This window comes from Pygoscelis adeliae, unplaced genomic scaffold (assembly GCF_000699105.1).
Source record: "Pygoscelis adeliae isolate BGI_AS28 unplaced genomic scaffold, ASM69910v1 Scaffold106, whole genome shotgun sequence".
Taxonomy (NCBI): Eukaryota; Metazoa; Chordata; class Aves; order Sphenisciformes; family Spheniscidae; genus Pygoscelis; species Pygoscelis adeliae.
Genome location: NW_008824939.1, coordinates 2,215,363 through 2,220,765, shown reverse-complemented (window position 1 = coordinate 2,220,765; position 5,403 = coordinate 2,215,363). Strand labels below are relative to the sequence as shown.

General features: G+C 38.2%; 1 protein-coding gene across 1 annotated transcript in view; it reads left to right on the top strand.

Moving 5' to 3' along the window:
• COBLL1 (cordon-bleu WH2 repeat protein-like 1) overlaps positions 1 to 5,403 on the top strand; it is a 52,125-nt gene that overhangs the window by 13,622 nt on the left and 33,100 nt on the right. The gene's annotated exons all lie outside the window — the stretch shown is intronic.

The following is a 5,403-nucleotide window of genomic DNA, read 5'->3' as shown; positions in this document are numbered from 1 at the left end:
AACCTAAATCATTCTATGATTCTACTATGATTTTTGGGTAGGTGTGGAAAAATTCTTTTATACATTTACCTACCTTTTGGGAAGACTGGTTTTTGAGATTCAGAAATTCTGTACGGCACCTATCAGGATGCATAGCCATACCTGTTGTTCTTTCTAGTCACTGCAAATCTCTAGCAAAATACTGGTTTGTACGAGTCACTGAATTTTCCCACATAAGTTTTCCTTGTTAGACTTAAGCATGAGTTCCTGCACCCTATTTGGGTACAAAGTTATATGTTCAGCACTTGCTCAGCACTACTGCCTATAGACTACTAGCAGTCCTAAAAGAAGGTGTCATCACTTAGGCAAAATCTATAATGCTTCAAAGAAATTGTTTCTAGCTACAGCTTTGGAAAACTTTTTTTTTAAACAAATATATTTTGCTTAAGCTGGTTTTAATTTGAAATACATATTTCAGTCTGCTGATTGGTAGTATAGGTTGTGCATATAACTCAAGTCGCCTTTAGTTCAGAAAGACCTTGACATTGACTGGTGGGTTGAAATCATAAATTCTGGGACTTAAAATGTTATATTAATTATCATAGCAGGTCTACTAAGAAGGCGCCTATGCAAGGCCTTGTATGGATCAGAGCAATGAGGATGTCGGTTTGTTGCTTTCCTAAGCTCAAGTAAAGAAACTATTTGTGTATTGTGCTTGTGTTAGTGTATTACCAGTGTCTTTGCTACTGAAAACAAGCAGACCTATTTATTTATTTATTTTAACCAGGTAATGTAAACGTGTAGTTACACCTACTTCACTTCTTAATGAGAGATAAAGACTTTTGTGGCTCCTGCCTGTTTGCACGCATTGTCATTTGCTAGAGTTCATGAGGTCGTTGCTTAGACATCAGATACCAGCTTGTTCACCAGAGCTGCAATGGATGAACTTTTGTGGACTTCCCACCCCCTCGACTCCATGTGATTTTTCGGATAACTTAAATCTGAATCTGAGGCTATATTTCTCAGAAGAAATTTTCTGAAATAATTGTTGACTACTATGTTGCTTTATGGTGTTCTTGCTAGCTTGTTTACAGCAAGGAATACTGCTGTCTGTAAATACGGTGCCTTCCTCTGTTTTTAAAATTTCTTAAAGGTGAGACTCCATGTGTACACTGTCAGGTACTTCTCTTTCTTCTTTTCACTCCCTTTGTCCACACTTACAAGTACCATGTGCCCTCCATCTTGCTTTGCTCAGAACAAAGTGCCAGGAAGGAACGTTGCGTGTATCTTCACTCAGTCAAATTACATTGTGTGTAATTACTCAGTGTTCAAGACAAACCTCATAGGCTTATCAGGAAGCATACACATTTCCCAGTCAGTTTTATTATCCCACAGTTACTGGCTTTTGTAGTTTGTTTGTTGGGTTTTTTTCCCAATCAAGACACCGTATGTAATTGATTACATAAATGGCTCTCTTGCAAACCAGAGCCTGTATTAGCACTGCTAGGCTCACTCAGAATGAGGGGAGATACTGTGCAGGACCTGCAGTCTGCTGTGAAACATACTTCAAACTGTCTTTTCTTCTAGTTTTGTTCTGTCTTGATAGTTGTATTTTGTGGACAAATAGGCAAGGTCCCTCTAGAAATGACATAAACAGATGAACTGCTAATTTGTCTCTTTCCTGTTCATAATCGGAGATGAGCAGCTTCAAAGCTCCTGAGGGGAGAATACCTTTTTAAATCTCATACTAGAAAAAAGCAAAACTGTGACTTTGTACAGCCATGTGCTCAAATGCCACAGTCCGCTATAAGAAACTTCTCTACTGTTCTCAGATGAAGTTGGATTGGTTTGATCCCTGCTTTGGCATAGTGGATAGCAAGAGCTATGTAGAACAAAGAAAGATGTTACATAGATAAATATCCTGGTTGAGTAGAAGTATGCAGAAGAGGATCAGAATGAAATCCAAAAGGGGTTTTACAGAAGAAGATTACGAGAGAGAATAATTTTTGATCCTTGAGCTCTATGGGCAACTAAAGCAAAAAACTGAGTGGCTGAGAAAAGGAAGGAGGACTGAAATAGCTCATTCCTCATTCTGAAACTTCAGGCATGGGTGGATTCTCTTATTTAAGCCTAGACACCAATTTGTATTTTGTAGTAGTTGGTGATAGTGATTCAGTTCATCTGTTCAGAATCTGACAGTGGCGTTCGCACTCTCCTGTCACCAGGACTCCTGCAGGTGGGTCTGGGCAAAGAGTTATTTAAAACCAAACAAACAAACCCCCCAAAAAACTATGGTAAGAGCAAGGAGTGGTAGGAAGTGAAGGTACACTGTTCAGAGGAAGAAATGAGTGAAGCTTGGGGTTTGTTTGTTTGTTTGTTTTTTTGTTTTTTTTTATTGGAATATTTTTCAGAGTGAAGTTTCTGAATCTTCTCCATTGGTTCTAAATACAGCATAGGACTGAAGAATTTTCTGCAGCCAAGGAAGAAAAAAAAAAAACTTGAACTATTTTATTTAGCAGCCTGATCATTTTAAGTTAGTTTTGTGTTTTTCCACGAGGAAGAAATGCAGAGTTTGACAAAGTTTTCTCAAAATTGAATCACTAGTTTCAGTTGTATGCATCAGTAAATTAACTTAGAGATTTCAAGGTCCCATATGATAGTGACATGCATTTTATTTGGATGGTGTGTCAAACAAATCGTTTTACAGGGTAGTATGTTTAGGGCTTCAGTTTCAGATGCCTTTCAGAGAGACCTTAGCTTTGCTGAGTTTGTTTTCTTAGAGTCCTTTGTGAGTTTCCATTTGATCCGTTCTCGAGTATTTTCAGTCATTAGGGTATTCTTAATAAACTGTTGGTTTACTCTGTATAGCTAGCTAGTGAATAACAAGCTTTGTGGTGTTGCCCTACTTTTCAAAACCTATTGTACTTACATTTGTTAGTAACAAATTCTGGGGGTTTTGGTGGTTTTTTTGTTGTTCTCCATGAAAAAAAAGTCTTCTCCTCTTTAGAGAATAGAATTAGTAAATATTTTTGCAAGAAAGGCTATGAAGCTATAGGCTTAAGTAATCAGAGATCTAAAGAAAGACAAACTGTGTGTAGGTTTCTCTTCTTTTCTCCTCTCCCCACCTAGGAATACTTTTGGTGGTTACTGACAGAGTTTTGTTTGTTCAGTGGTGCTTACTGTGAGTCCCATGACGGGAAGACCTTGTTCCTAAAGTATGATTGTGTAAGAATCTAAATTTTTTTTTCTCATTTTAAAGTAGCAAGTTTCTAGCCCTCATTTTTGGAGAGGAGTGTAGAAATTTGATGAATTTTTCCTTTAAACACTTGATCCAGTATTTGAAGTGACACCTTTCACTGTTGGTTACAAACATAACATGGTTTGATACATTCCAGGTGAAGGTCTTCATTTAACTATCAGTTATGTGATGTAACAAGAGGCTGCTATTAGCCACTTTTTATTGTTGTTTAATCAGGTAGGAATAACCAGAGGAAAACAGATGAGGGATGAAGGGTGCAGGAATACGTAAATAAATTTATGATCAGAGATTTCCAGAAAACTAAGTAATGTAATGAAGTTAAAGAAGCTGCAAATAAAGATTTTACTGAAATTAGGTGATGGAGGACAAGCAGATGATGTACTCTGAGACAGCTGATGGCCACTTCTTGGAGTTTTACTAAATATTATTTATGAAAGCAGTTAACTTTACTGTCATATATGTATTGGTCTACCTGCAATCCTTGATGGCTTTAGCAAAAAATAGTTTTACAAGTTTTGGAGGATGTGCTTACAAAAAAAGATTGCTTTTTGTATCACTGTAGGAATATCTGTCTAAAGCAGTTGCTGAAGGTGTCTTGGCCTCCAGTGGAGGGGGGGGACTTAAAAGTCTAGCATCCTCCAGTCAAGCAGGTCATTTCTGGACGTACCAATGGAAAGCAAATTTGCACCGAATCACTGTTTTCAGGTACTAATTTGCATGTACCTGTCTGTTGTTTGTGAGCGGCTATGTTTCTCATATATCATTCTGTCACTTCTTGTGACTCTGGTTAACATGAGGGCTTGCCCCTGTCATGGTGGTGCATTTCCATAGGACAGCTTTCTGCAATCTCTGCTTGTGAATTCTCGTCCTGGTCATCTTCAGTGTTCTTGCCCTTCTCCAATAACTGAAGGCCAGAGGAAGGGCAGCTTTTAAAGCTAGTCAGTGTATAAAAATGCACCAGAAAAAAAGTAATGGGTAACTTATTGGATAGGCTGATAACCAGAAAGGTCACTACAGAAGTAATGTCTGCTGTCTCCTCTGGCTCCCTCCTCCCCTGCCCTGCCCTGTCCCCAGTGAAATTGGGGAATGACATGATTTGCATTTGCAGCTCTTTTCTTATTAGGGTGAGATGGATGTACTTGTTCTATTATGGGTTTAGGAGTACAAGAAAAAGAGTAGTTCCTTCTTCTTTCTTCTAATCTGAGCAGGTTGTGATATATGCGAGAGAAGAATTGAAATAAACTCTCTGGTTTAGCTGTGTGAAGAGGGAGGAATAGTTATTTTTCTGCAGTGCTCAATGCATTTCTCATGGTATTCCTCAGGCTGATATATATCACCTAGATGAAGGCACGGGAGTATATTACATTCTTCTATACCTCTGTAGACCATCTGATAGCTGCTTTTTGACACCTGCGAGCATAATTTCTGTATGGTTTTTGGTTTTATTGTTCCTTCTGCCTTTGTCTCCTGAGGCAAATATTCTCCTGTCACTTAAGCAGGCAGAAACTTTCCTCTGGGGGAAAAACCCCAAAGTAACAGGTCTGCAGTAACTGTATCTGTCAGCTTTCAAACTGTTTCCCTCTTCTGGAAGTGCAGCGCCTGCACCAGAGAGTCCAGCCCTGCTTCTAGAAATCAGAAGGCAGTTTGCTTAAGGAACACTTGCTCTTTAAGACCAAGTGAAAACAGGAATGATATTCTAGGGTTAATTAAAGGTGGTGGTGGTGGGGGAACCAGTGTTCACAGTAATTTTTAACATTGAGTCATTCTTAATTCTTTTTACAGAACCGTATCGTATGAAAAGTCTGTTTTAACTTCCTACTTAATAAATGTATTCACGATCTTTATATTATCTAGAATTCTGCTTAGCTTGATGGCTCTTTGTAGAAGCTATCTGTTTCCACATTTATCTATGCTACCAGAATACTTGCATCTGTTACGAGATTACATCTAGAATTTAAGATTTCTGATAAAGCCATACCAGCCAAACCCTATAGTAATTTTCTCTTAGACACTTCAGTGTTCTTTTCAACATAGCATTTGATTGCTTCAGACTTTTAAATTATTTTCGTAATATCCTTGTGAGACAGAGCAAGTGATAGATTTCCCTGTTTGTAGCTGTATTTGAGTGTTTGTGGGTGTAACTGAGTGATGTAGTGGGCATCAAA